Source organism: Achroia grisella, unplaced genomic scaffold, assembly GCF_030625045.1.
Source record: "Achroia grisella isolate CSIRO2021 unplaced genomic scaffold, CSIRO_AGI_Agris_v1 utg902, whole genome shotgun sequence".
NCBI classification, from domain to species: domain Eukaryota; kingdom Metazoa; phylum Arthropoda; class Insecta; order Lepidoptera; family Pyralidae; genus Achroia; species Achroia grisella.
The window spans coordinates 428,383-443,001 of record NW_026713060.1 but is presented as its reverse complement, the minus strand read 5'-3'; the positions used below and the strand labels follow the sequence as shown (position 1 = coordinate 443,001).

At 33.6% G+C, this 14,619-nt stretch overlaps 1 protein-coding gene across 1 annotated transcript in view; it reads right to left on the bottom strand.

Annotated features, from left to right (window-relative positions):
- The window catches only part of LOC131853482 (uncharacterized), a 191,373-nt gene extending 181,020 nt beyond the window's left edge, over positions 1–10,353 (bottom strand). The window contains exon 1 of the mRNA XM_059204378.1: positions 10,032–10,353. The gene's annotated coding sequence lies outside the window, so the exon portion shown is untranslated. The remainder of the gene's footprint in view (positions 1–10,031) is intronic.
- Positions 10,354–14,619: the final 4,266 nt, after the last annotated feature.

Below are 14,619 nucleotides of genomic sequence, written 5' to 3'. Positions count from 1 at the left end.
ATTAGCGATAATAACAATGTACACACTACATGAATGCGGAGAGTACACGAGTGTAATTGATTATTCCAGACCGTACTGTTAGATATTCAGCGCTGAAACACAACTGCGAAAGCCTCGCATACAATGTATACCTAAGTACATCACAAAGTCAAATATATAGACAAAATCTGTAAACACACCTATCCAATTCTAACACCTAAACCTATCTATGCGCTTCTTTTCTTCCTAATTATACGATATACATTTTCTGTCATTCCTGAACTGCCCATAGAGTATACAAAAATGAATTCCTAAGTACTTTATGATTTCTCGCCTGCGCTAACGGTTTACACTGGCGGGGCACCGCCATAGGCTACTTTTTAATGCGAAAAGGGTTTTAAAAGGGGTTAAAAGGGGAGATAAAAATCAAACTGATCTCCACCCGATTCTCCCTGCTGACCATCATAATAAATATCTGATGAATTTGTTGTTGTGACAAATTATGTGGGCTAACTGACCTGACTCCATACTCGTCTTATTCTCCACTGGTGCCCCGCCAGCGTATACCGTTAGCGCAGGCGAGAGGATCATTCCATGATCATCCCTTAAAAAATCGCCACCATGGAGCCTGTCACTTTGTATGATATTATAGTTACACAAAAAAATATATGAAAAGATACCATTACGCGGTAGGTTTAAAACTTGAAGACCCAGAACTGTAGTCAATTTGCATGATATGGTTTTGCCGGAGATAATCAGTAATGCATGCACGAGCTAACGGTGTCCCTGGTCTGGCGAGATAACAAGGCCAGGCCAGCGCTGTTAAGACTGCTCTAATACAGTACATTTGTTACAATTAGCTGCACGGCCTCGGTGGTCTAGCGGCGTAGCATACCGCTTTACTTCCGATGGTCGCGAGTTCGATTCCTCGCACTGTTCAAACATTTGTATGAGTATGATTGTTTGTATCGGTCTGGGTGTTGTCTTTGTATATTATGTATGTATTTACAAGAAATATAAGTATTTGTATCAATTGTCTAGTACCTATAACACAAGCTCTTCTTAGCTTGGGACTTGTCCAGCGTGAATGTGATGACTTATGTGAATTTTCCAGGGTTATTATTATTTAAATGGCACAAATATAGTCTATACTAATATTATAAAGAAGTAAAGTTTGTGAGTTAGGTTGTTCGGTGTAATCTCTGATACAACTGATCCGATTTAAAAAAATCTGCTAATTTTGGATAGCCCTTTTATCGAGGCAGGCTACAATAAATAGTATAACATCACGCTACGACCAATAGGAGTGGAACTGTAATGAAAACGTGACGCAGACGAAACTTCCCAACTCATTTCAGATAATAATTGATAAGAGTATCTAGAAAATATGCTAAAATCATGAATAGAAATGTTTGTACCGTGTGATGAATCGAACTCACGACCATCAGAAGTAAAACTGTGTGCTAAACCACTTGACCGCGCCGGCTATCAACAAAATAAATGGAAAACAAAAACGGTTATTTCCATAACAATTATAACGAGACGTTATATATTAGCTAACTGAATAAAACTCGTGCTAATTTCATTCCGATAAACGAATTCCATTACTATGCAAAATTAGGCCCGGTTTCAATTATAAACAATTAGTCGCTTTGGCGCCATAACGACCGATGACCTACGCAAACTTCAAAGTTGACTGTTCACTAAAACAACACAGCAACAAAGGTCAAACGTATTTCGAACGATTTGTGTATTCTACCGAATATACAATAAACTGCGTTCTATAGAATTGTTCGACATGATACCCACGGTTACCTTTTACCATCGCACCGCTCGGCATCGACAGGGAAGTCATCCCCACGCGCTAGAACCTAAGTGGTCTCGGACAGTGCGGTTTCAGAAGAGCTTCCTCCCGCGTACACTTAGAATACCCGGCACACCCGTACACTTTATTCCAATAAACCCACCTCTTTTGCGAATGTATTTCACTGGATATTATTATACCGCCAAATTTATAATAGTGCTTTAATCATTATATTAATACGTGAGGCCAAGACTTTGTACCTCTTTTTACGAGTTACGTGGACGAAGGAGTATGAAATTTAGCACCTTTATAATTTTTATAGAGACGGATTACAGATAACATATGCTATTGCATCTATGTCAAAAATAAATATAGTAATCAGTAGTCGTAACTCGAATTCACCAGTTTCTACGAACAGCACTTGTTCACGAGTATGACGGAGCGGTTGGCTCAGTACAATACTGAACCATTTTAGAGGCAGCACAAGCAAAGCATATAAATCAAAGTACTTGCGTCGTTTATCTCTATTTATGTCTGAAAGATAGATAAATATCTAAAACAGCCAACCACCGCATTTCTAGATTTAATTCCACAACATGTCACTAATGTCGTCTAAGTATGGTACTGTAGAATAAACGGATTAGGGCCGAACCACACCGAGAGATCGTATAAAGTTGCAATATATTTTTTTGCAATTTTAGGATGCGTAATAATAATCATAGACAATTCAACATGTATATATATATATAACAGCTATATCTACTCCGAAACTACAACTAAAATATGGGTTATTAATATAGTTAAACGGGTGTTAACACGAATAATTTTATGCTAAATAGAACTAGCCTTAGTTACAGGTTATAACAACGGCTACTTGAAACGTGGAGGGTGGTAAATACCATTATTTACCATAAAATGAGTCGTGTTAATAAAATCCGTTTAACTGTACTAATAATGAGTACTAAACGTGAAAGTATAAAAATAAGTAAATTAGGGGTAATAAAGATACATATTATAATTTGTGTAAACGGAATTTGTCGGACGGAACGGTACAACGTCGAAATATCGGGAGCTCATATATATAATATTATATTATATAGATAAATATTCCGTTTAAGTAATATATACAATTGTACACAAATATGAAAATAATTTAAGAGTTATCTTATCATTTTAATTATTTTCTATATCTGGTGCAATAGAGTATAAATAAATAAATAAAAACCAATTACTGCAATTCTAGTCATCAAGGCAAATATTTTATTGCACGGGGATCGAATTATCTTACTAATATTATAAATATGAAAGTGTGAGTATGGATGGATGGATATTTATAAATCTTTCACACAAAAACTGGTAAACATAAAAAAGTACAGCTTTGAATACCTCTTCATTTGTTAAATGATACAAAAACGGAGAAAATGTGTTAAGAAATTGCGGAAGTTAAGGATAACTTGTCTATGAAATATGTGTATTACTTTATTCAATCTGAAAGCGGCTTTATCTGTTCGTACAAGTCATGATACTCCGACACCCGCGGAGTAACGGTACAGTCTAGCACAAGATAACGAGCCTCGCCTGCCCTGTTTCGTACACAATCCAAGCGAATAACCTCTTTTTAGGGTTACCGTAATGCCCTTTACCAAGTTATATTATAGTATCATTATACTAATATGCGAAGGAAAAACTTTGTACCCCGGTTTTACAAATATTGCGCGGACGAGTATGAAATTTTGTTTAAATAGTTTATAATTAAAGAAAAACTGCAGAATGCTAATATATTTTTTAAAATTATGTATCGAAAATAAATTTTTGCAATAAAAAAAATATTATACACACTACCATGTATTTAACACACACGCCTAGAAGTTGAACAATTGTAATCTTTGACAATAGAACCTTAATGATTTTAATTAAATATGATCGAATTTCGACCACTGGGAAACAACTAGTATGAATAAATCGTCGATGGCAATAATTATCCTTTGTGTAACAGTAAAATTTCCATGTTTTTTTTTTCACCATTAATTTGTATAAATCAACATTAAAATGTAACATTTACTTTTTTATAAAACTATATGGAAACAGGATTTTCATATACAGCTTAAATTGTATATGTTACGCACAATATTATGTTGTAATAAATAACCTTTAAAAACCAGCTACAAATCTTACAGTATTATATATTAGTGTTTTAGCAAAACAAGGTTCGAAAGATAATATAAAAACTGTTTAATGGTTAAAGTCAGTTGTAAATTAGGCTCTTGACTTTTTTACGTTCGTTAGGATGTATTCTTGCGAAAAAGTAAAATTAAAATTTTAGGACAAGTTTTTATGCAATTATAATGGCGACCAAACTGACGGAGCACCCGATTGTAGGTGATCACCGTCGCCTATATGCACAAACAGCACTGTAGACCTAACGTTGTTATGTGATGCCCATGTTACCACTCATGCTTTAATTTTCAGGAGGACTAAGATGTCACATCTCTACATCCTGTAATTTCACTGTCTTATAACACCCTTCAACGGAAACACAGCTTACAAAGCAAGCTGCGTGGCAGCTAAAATAGGTGAGACTGAGGTACGCAAACGACTTTGTACCTAAATCCGATAACAATGAGTTCATAATTGACTGAGATAGCGTGAAGTGAAATTACCACAACAATGAATCAAAACATCACAGTCGAATGCAGAACCTAGGGAAAAGAATTGTTACTACTACTAATTGTAATAGATTGCCAGTGAATTTGGCACGATGGACTAACTGCTCTAACCTCATGCTGGACCCAACCACATTGTGGAATCACCTTCCAGCAATGGTATTTTCAGTCCAATATGATGTTGAAACCGTCAAGAAACGAGCTTATTCCTTCTGAATAGGCCGGTAACGCACTTGCAATTCCCCTGGTGTTACGGGTTCTCATGGGCGGCGTACCATCAGGTGAGACGCAAATTCGTTTGTGTTATAGAAAAAAATGCATCTAATTCTCTACTGGTGCCCAAACAGTGTAAACCGTTAGCGCAGGTGTACCATTATCATCCAATAAAAAAAACCAGAACCTCCTCATTGAATATTGGCTGAAAATGAACCTACCTACGTACATTTTATGTTTACACGACTTGGCTTCATTTAGAAATCCACTATTTATAATGAATACTTGAAAATTCATATTGCCGAGTTTGTAACAACTCAGTCAAACTAACTGTCAGGTAGATAAGTTCCTTAACAAGCTCACTAGTACGGGAACGTGGAAATATTGTGACTTAAGATATTATAAATTTTAATGCCATTCAGGGATGCCAACTGTACGAAGTTTTATTTATTATTTAAATACGAGACTTTTGACTTTTGGTACAACGTAATTTTCATCTTCATAAAACAAATTTACGAAATATTGTGTACGAGAATCAGTCAACATACTATGATGAGGTTTTTGTTAAAAAAAATATTGCTTCGTACAAGTCTAAGTAGTTTAAGGTTTTTACTTATGGATGATAATGGAATAGTGCATCCGTCTGCGCTGACGGTATAGTCTGGCGGGGCACCAGTGAGGGATGATAAGATGAACATGAGGTCAGATCATTTAGCCCATCGTGACAAATAATGTTTTCAGAGAGTAACCGCGTAGAGGTCATCCTGGCGTTATCCTTTCCCATAGTGTTTTAAGGTTGGCAACCCTGATACCACCCAACAATCCTTATCTTTAGTAATAATATTAACGTGAAAGCGAGGTTGTTTGTCACCTCTTAGCATAACGGCTTAATTAATCGATATTTGCAATCATCATATAAGCATATATACATATATGTAATAATAATAATAATCTCAGGACAATTCACACGTCGCCACCTAGACCCAAGTAAAGCTATCTAAAGCTTGTGTTATGGGTACTAGACATACATAGTTTTTTTTTGTAAATACATACATATTATACATAAAAAACACCCAGACCGATACAAACAATCATACTCGTGAATACAAATGTTTGTGCCGTGCGAGGAATCGAACCCGCGACCATCGGTCGTAAAGCGGTGTGCTAGACTGCTAGACCACCGTGGTCTAGCAGTCTAGCACACCGCTTTACGACCGATGGTCGCGGGTTCGATTCCTCGCACGGCAAGTAATACTCAAGTAGTACTTCATTACTGATATTATAAATGCGAAGTGTATTTTTTTTGAGGGTTGATAATGGAATGGTGCACCTGCCTGCGCTAACAGTTTACGCTGGCGGGGCACCAATGGAGGATGATAAGATGAGCATGAGGTCAGGTCAGTTAGCCTATCGTGCAAATTTACCAGGAATTTAACACGACGGTTTCCAGGGGGAACCGCGACTACGAAAAGACTAGAAAATAAATATAAAACGTGGTAAGATCCCGTGATTTTTACTAATTATACGTATAGATAGGGTTATCAATCCAGATCACTAACAATCCCCTTTCCCCCAGCGAAGTGCCTATTCATTTATGACCTTTTCATCACTAAATTCCTTAAATAAAAACTTGCTTTTCAAACTGTATTCCTAATTAAAGGCTGTGGATGAAATATGGTCGTAAAATTACAGGATATGGAAGCTCGAGGGAAGGACTTTCTGTTCATTTTTTGCAAATACAATTGTATATATAATATAATAGATACTAGTTGACTCCGCAAACGTTATTTCGCTATATAAATTAAAATCGCTATTTAAAATAGGGGTTGGTAATAGAAGGGTGAAAATTTAGGGTTGTATGTATTTTTAAGGCAAATAAAAAAAAATTTAAGGGTTGTAAAAAAAAATGTAACTCTTAACATTTTTTTTTCACATAATTTTAATGAAAATCGGTCAGGTCGTTCCGGAAGAATATGGTAACTGACATTGTGACACGACAATTTTATATTATATATAAGAAGATACTATTTATCGTTGAGCAATCCTAATGAAGCGACATTTTATATTATATTCAATTATTGCTACCTAGCACTACACTACATCTTCAAAACAAAATATTCGCTCCATAAGTCCTTCCGCGGGTTTGGAGTGTCATTTGCACTCGCCCCCTATCGTACGGTGAAGCTGTAAAGGCCAGCTGCGGCCAACAGCATTAGAGTAGCTCGACAAAAAAAAATTTAGCACTGTATATATCCAAGTCAAATAAAGCTAAGAGCCTAGAATACAGAAATGTAGTAATATTTACCTCAAGTTTAATATTCGCCGTTTCAATTATAAATGTTAAACAAATCTATACAATAGATTTAAACGTTAAAGTACTTAAAATATTTGTTATACCAACAGTTACAATTAATAAAGGATTTTCTATTATAATTGGTAGAGAACGTTTACAAATTCCATTATATATTTGTACCTAATTTTAATGTCAGTTGACCGTTATTGAATACTTTAATTATTACAAACTAGCTGTTCCCGCGACAGCATCCGCGTGGAATCTAACTTTATTTTTCTAAAATAAAAATAGCCTAAGTTACTTCTTATTACATCAGCTACATACCAAAAAAAGTCTTATCAAAATCGGTCCAGCCATTTTAGAGATTAGCCGAAACAAACAGATGGTGTATGTACCGAATTTATGCATGTAGTAAAAAATGGTTATTTCAATATTACAAACAGACACTCCAATTTTATGTATATGTATAGATTAGATTATATAAACGACTAGTTGTGACCGCGGTTTCACATTTATAGCTATTTGTTTAAGGTATATTACTGTCAACTTTCATCAAAATCCCTTCGGCAGTTTTTGAGTGAAAGACTAATAACCGTCCATCCATCCATACTGATAAACGTTCGCTTTTTATATTTTTTTTAATGGATGATATTGGTATGTTTCACCCGCCTGCGCCAACGATCTACGCTGACAGTGGAGTATGATAGGATGAGCATGAGGAAAAATTCTCGATCTATCCTTGACGATCCTTGATCCAAGACAAGAAAGTTTTGTATATAACCAAATACATATGTGGTCTTTAATTAAGATTTTACATATTAATTAAGACGATGATAAAATAGCTTAATACAAAATAAAATACACTCTCAGTCTCTGAGAATAAAATACAAAATACATAGAATACTTAATACTTTTTTTCTTGTATGGAAACAAGTTAGTTGGAATTGTTATTTATTATTACAAGAACTTTTTATCTTTGTGCAAAAATGTATTGATTTCTTCATGACATTTCAACGTTTTTAATGGAAATTAATTACTGTTATAGTTATATATATACCTACTAATTTATTTGTTCTAGAGAATCATTTCTTTAGGCGAAATTAACGCCTTTCTCAATATAAGATAACTATTTTCATACGACTGTTGTGGAATGACAACTATTTATCAAAAATCAGTAATAATTGTATTATATGTGTATGTGTGTATTGACGCCCTCGGTGGTATAGCGGTCTAGCACACCGCTTTACGTCCGATGGTCGCGGGTTCGATTCCTCGCACGGCACAAACAGTTGTATTCATGAGTATGATTGTTTGTATCGGTCTGGGTGTTTTCTATGTATAATATGTATGTATTTACGAAAAAAAAAATATCTATGTACTTGTATCAGTTATCTAGTACCCATAACACAAGCTTTAGGTAGCTTAACGTGGGTCTAGATGGCGCTGTGTGAATTGTCCTGAGATAAAAAAAAAATAGTTTATAGGTATCATGTGTAGTTATGTTATATGAATATGTCAAGGCAAGAGTTGTCAATAAATGTTTTTCTTTGTTTCCATAGTACTCAAGAGATCTAACAAAGAAGTCAAAAGTGACAAAAAAGTATAGGTATCAAACTAATACAATATTTATAAAAATAATGGTAGACAAGCTGCCAGCAACATTCCACCCTACATTGACAAATAATTTATAAGTTCTATCCAAGAAACTGGTTCTAAACAAAACACTGGTTGATACATAAAACATCTTAATATATGTAATATATAGTTTTAAGGTAAACTACATATAATATAGAATAATAATAATAATATCAGGACAATTCACACAGAGCCATATAGACCCAAGTTAAGCTACCTAAAGCTTGTGTTATGGGTACTAGACAACTGATTTTTTTTGTAAATACATAGAATAGAATAGAATAGAATAGAATAGAATAGAAAATCATTTATTCAAATAAACTTACATTGAAGCACTTTTGAATAGTCATAACATTTTTTTTTAATCTACATATACATACACATACATATTATACATAGAAAACACCCAGACCGATACAAGCAATCATATTCATGAATATAAATATTTGTGCCGTGCGAGGAATCGAATCCGCGACCATCGGTCGTAAAGCGGTGTGCTAGACCGCTAGACCACGGATGTCGTCAAGTAATACTCAAGTAGTACTTCATTACAGATAATATTATAAATGCAAAGTGTGTTTGTCTATCCGTTTGTGACCGAATCCGCGTGTGAATCGAATCCGCGACCATCGGTCGTACAGCGGTGTGCTAGACCGCTAGACCACCGAGGTCGTCAATATATAATATAGCAACATATTTCAGGCTGTTTTCTTCTAATGCTGTTGGCTGCATCTGGACTTTACACCTTCAGCGAACGATAGGGGGCGAGCGCAGAAGGCACTCCAATTATCTGACAATCCCTATACCTCTAGACTCCTTACAGAAGTTTAGAGTCACGCTTATCACACGAATCTAATATACTGGACTCGATATTCTGAGTTCAGCAAATTTTAAATAGTATACAAAAGCTGGACTTATGACGGTAGATATAAAAACTTATTTCTTACATACATAAAAAAAATAATTTTAATACTTACTGATATAGAAATTTACTACACTGAAATATCTAAATAGTTTTTTAAAAGATCTTTAATTCGCTTCTTGGTTTCGTAATACATATCTTGGTACCTATATAAATAAGGTTTGTAACTAGGTACCTACCTAACTTAAATATATAAATTTCTGTAACCCATTCATTAGTTACTCAATTCAGCATAAATATAATTTTTGAGAATAGAAATAATCTGTATTCACATAAACTTAATATAAACACTTTTAAGAAGTTTAATATTCAATAAAGTCCATAATCAAATCAAAAGACAAAATTTATTAATTTGAAATATAAGGGGCACGGCTAGGCTTTTTTCTATGTATACCTACCTATCTTTCAAGCTATTATGTACCTATTAATTTTATATTCATTGAATCATCGAAACTTGGCGATCACAAACCGATTTACCGTTACAAAAGTTGTCAAGTGTAAGATTTTAATTAAAAAACATACCTCATATAGCTTGGACTACCTCCAACTGCGGTATCTCTAAAAAACCAGACCAATATCTCCGATCAGAATCCAATTGGTTGCGAAAAACAACGAAAATACACAAATTATAACACTAAAATCAGAACCAAAACTTTTAGTCGATGTTGAAAACACTTTTTATCGAACAACTTGCTAATATTCCCATGCGATAATCCAATACATATAGATTACACTATTTAACGAACGCTTCAATTAAAAGTAGTGACTTTTTAATGGGTCCTTATTGTTTTTAAGCACGATAGTTTCGGTCGTATCGGCCATCTTGACACGTACAACAAGTATCGCGAGTATAACTGGACTGGAGCAAAAATGGCGGTTAGCTTGCGAGTCTAGCGAACGGCGCCGCTCGGTCAAAGATTACAGATGTAGTGATGTCGTACAGGTGAAAACACAGGTAAAATCTAATAATGAGCCTACTCGTGTATGTTATAAAGTGATAAAGAGGATGTTTAACTTCAAAATTGTTAGTATATCAACTTAAGGCTTTGTATATAATCGTGCTTCAAGTATGATCTAAGATACCGATGTTTATTTCTATACTTGTAAAGTTAGACTCTCAGGACACACTCAAGTATACCACACGTAATACGTATTGACATAGAGTAAGCTTGAGCACTAACGCAATATAGCTTGTTAAACAAAACAATTTACAAACATACAAGACAACACGATAATTACGGCACAAAAAAATTGTATTGTGAACACGATTACTTTTAAGATTAGAAATAAGTATGACAAAATCAAGTAGACATTTCGTACAAACTCATCGCATGTTTTTACATGTATAGTTCATGACTTAAAGATTGACCCCTCTATACATACCTACATCCTTAAATGTACTGAATCTCAAAATGGATGTACTTGAAACGTAAAAAGATCTTAAATAGTTAAGTTGATTCATTTGAATACCTTTGATACACATATAATACTAGCGATCTGCCTCGTCTTCACACGTCAGCAATTAATAACGGTATCTCTAATTTTTTTCATGTTATTATACAATCACAACCCATAATATTTCCCGATTTTAAAGCTTTTACAAAAAAATTTACTTAAAACCTGTACTATACCTACTACTAATAAATTTTTTCAGTATTATATGCGAATAATCAAATATTTCCTGTTCTAAAGTTTTAGTTTAATTATCTATCAGATTAGGTATATTTTACAAAAGCAACAAATGAAAGAATAAAAATAAATTTTCTTGTAGGCTTTAAAATCCAGTATGAGGAACCTTCGCTCCGTACAGACACTGCATAGTCTATGACACAAGCAACAGTGTGCAGTGCTGCCGCGGGAAACCGGTCTGGGAAATAATAAAAATATTGATAAAGTCGCAAAATGGAAGTGGCTACGTAAAAGTCATTACTACTGTTTTATGTATATTCTGTGTAAATTTCTTATTTACCTATTTTAAAACTTTTGATATGAATATCATTACATGGTATAAAATAAAGTCGCTGTCGGTCCGTCCCTCCCTATGTATGCTTAAATCTTTAAAACTACGCAACGGATTTTGAAGCGGTTAATTTTTTAATTATATATATATATTAATTAGCGGATAATTTTCACGTGCGAAGCCGAGACGAGTAGCTAGTCAATATTATAATAGTGAAATGGTCATATGAACCGATACAAACTTGTGGGGCTGGGGGATGTACATTATGCAGCATATAGGTAAAACAATAATATCACTAAAAACTCGAGTCGAATAATAATATATTTATTCAGCAGAAGATAAATACAGAGTGCAAAATATAGAACTCAAAAGCTAACATCGCTCTATGATGAACGGGCCTCCACTCAGCTTGTGCCGCAGCATGTCACTGTATGCGCTGATTTTCTGAATATGTATATGTAAGTATTTAATCGAAAAAAGAGCAACGTAGTCCACAATTTATCTTTTTTATTTATTTACAACGTGGCATCAACCATAGATACCTACACCCTAAATTTTCACCCTACATACCAATAGAGACATTACTTTATATAACAAAACAACGTTTGTCGGATCAGTTACTTTTCTATAACTATGTACGAGACTTAAAATGATTTTACTAGAGGCAGGCGAGTAACACAAGCAGTAAAGGTCAGTGTTAACTACTGTTGATATACGCGGCCCCTTAAACCTACACCCGGGTTACAAGCCCGGGAACCGCTCGGAGGTTCTCGCTCTGTCACACGATAGATCCAGCTTCCGGACGGTGAATCCGTGGAATGTTAAGGCGACGACGCATCGCAAATATTGACCTCAGAACCTTAATTTTTCTCAGCAACAATAATTCCTTCGGGGTTGATATTTAGGTATTTCATTTTTCAGATCTTTGACATCATATTTACAATTCTCGTTACATGATTCATGAACTTTGGTAGCAGAGAAAAAAATCTCAAAGATTGGTCTTATAAAATATATTTTGAATTTGTATAAGAAAACGGGACTGATTTAAGACTCGAATTTTCCAATATACATTATACTAAATACACACATAAATAGTGTCATTCAGATGTATATGTATATAATAGCCAATAGTTTTTATTTTAAATAAGATAAACTGTTTTTCCGCAAAAAATATCTTGCTCACAAGTTGTTTCGTCTCTTTCTTTCCACGTGAACATACTTCATCCTGGAAGTCTTTTTCAGAGACAGTGCAGTGTCCGTTACAGAGTCTCACTGTCAGAGTTTGTAACTGTCATATCAATAATCTTTATTATTTTATATTTATTTTGTTATAAACATGGTAAGTTACAAAAGGTCTCCTAGTACAATATACGCCCATATTTTGTTAGTTTGTCTAACATGCTTTACAAATAATTAGGTATATAATTTTATATTAATGTTTATTTCTAATATAAATAATCATAAATAACCCTGGACAATTAACACAGCGCCATTTAGTCAGTACGCAGGGCTTGTGTTATGGATACTAGACAATTGCTATAAATGCTTGATTTATATTTTTTGTAAATACATACATAAAATACACAGAAAACACCCAGACCGATACAAATAATCATACTCATGAATACAAATGTCTGCACCGTGCGAGAAATCGAATCCGCAACTATCGGAAGTAAAGCGGTTCGCTAAACCGCTAAACCACCTAGGTTGTCTAATAATAAATAAAACATACATATTTTTAATATTTAAAAATCTTTTATGTTGTAACACTTTATCTAATTAAACCATAGTTGTATATTTTAAATAAATTTCATTTCACTGGTTTCATTTCATTATAAATTTTGTTATATAGACTTATGCGCATACTTTCATAAACAGCTTTTTTATTTATTTTATTTTAGAATGTTGCCATTTGCCAAGATGGGCTAACTGACCTGACTTCATGTTCATTTTACCAACCTCCACTAATGCCCCTCCAGCGTAAACCGTTAGCGTAGAAGGGTGCATTATTCCATTATAATTCCTAAAAAAAGAATTTTTGTTTATAAGAATTGCCAAGAATTCGGCAAATTGCTCTAATGCATTTTTTTACCAATAAATGCTCTCAAACGAAAACAGAGCAGGGATGGGATTCAAAGATTCAACTCCAAAATGTCATAAGAATCCGACAACAAAACCTGAGGAATTAAAGCCAGTGATTATAATAATAATAACGACGATGCAATATATTTAGAAAGGCAAATAAAAGTAATGTCAGTCGCTTAATTATTTATTTTCTTATACCACTATATAATAATCTGCCTGAAATGATAACTTATGACTAGTTTATTTTACAATATTGCGTAATATTGGAAACTAAAGTGAGTACATTATTGCTAGATAATAGTACTTTGTATTTTACATTATTTTATAATAGTAAATTTTCCATTTCTTTTTAGCACGGAACAATAAGGGTGAAATTGAACCGACTTTGTCGATTTATCACTGCTACTTTAAACTTTAATAATTACAGATTAAAATTAAATTATATTCTGCAAAATATAGTAATTTAAATTTGGAATACCTCATCAATTTTCGTACTGTGCCTAATCATAATGAAAAATAAAAACTTGGTAACATTTTTGGTTTTGGAAGAGGGATCGAATCTTAGATTCAAATTTACAAAATTGCCGTATTATAGTAACGTGGAGTTTCATCTGAAAAGGGTTTTTATGTATTTATGGCACATAGATATTATACTTTAGATAGTAGGTACATAAGTATTATGATAGAAAATATACCATTAACAATTATATAACCATAAAAATTGGACATAATAGCACTTCTATATACGAAATTTATGAAGCGAAAAATAAGTAATAATTAGTTTACCAAGGAAATATTACAAGAAAAATAGATTGATGTTTCAAAATAATATTAATTTTGATAAATCAAAAAGCTTCTCTAACAATCATTGTTATGGGGTTCAATTTTATAGCCATATTTGGTTGTCTAACGGTTTATACCGCCACCCTTTCGAGAGCCGCGGATTTTCCCACACCATACAAACATTTGTATTCATAACTCTGACTGTTTGTTTTGATCTGAATGCTTGATATGTAATTGTATAATATATGTGTATTTAGACAAAATATTTATTTATTTTATTAA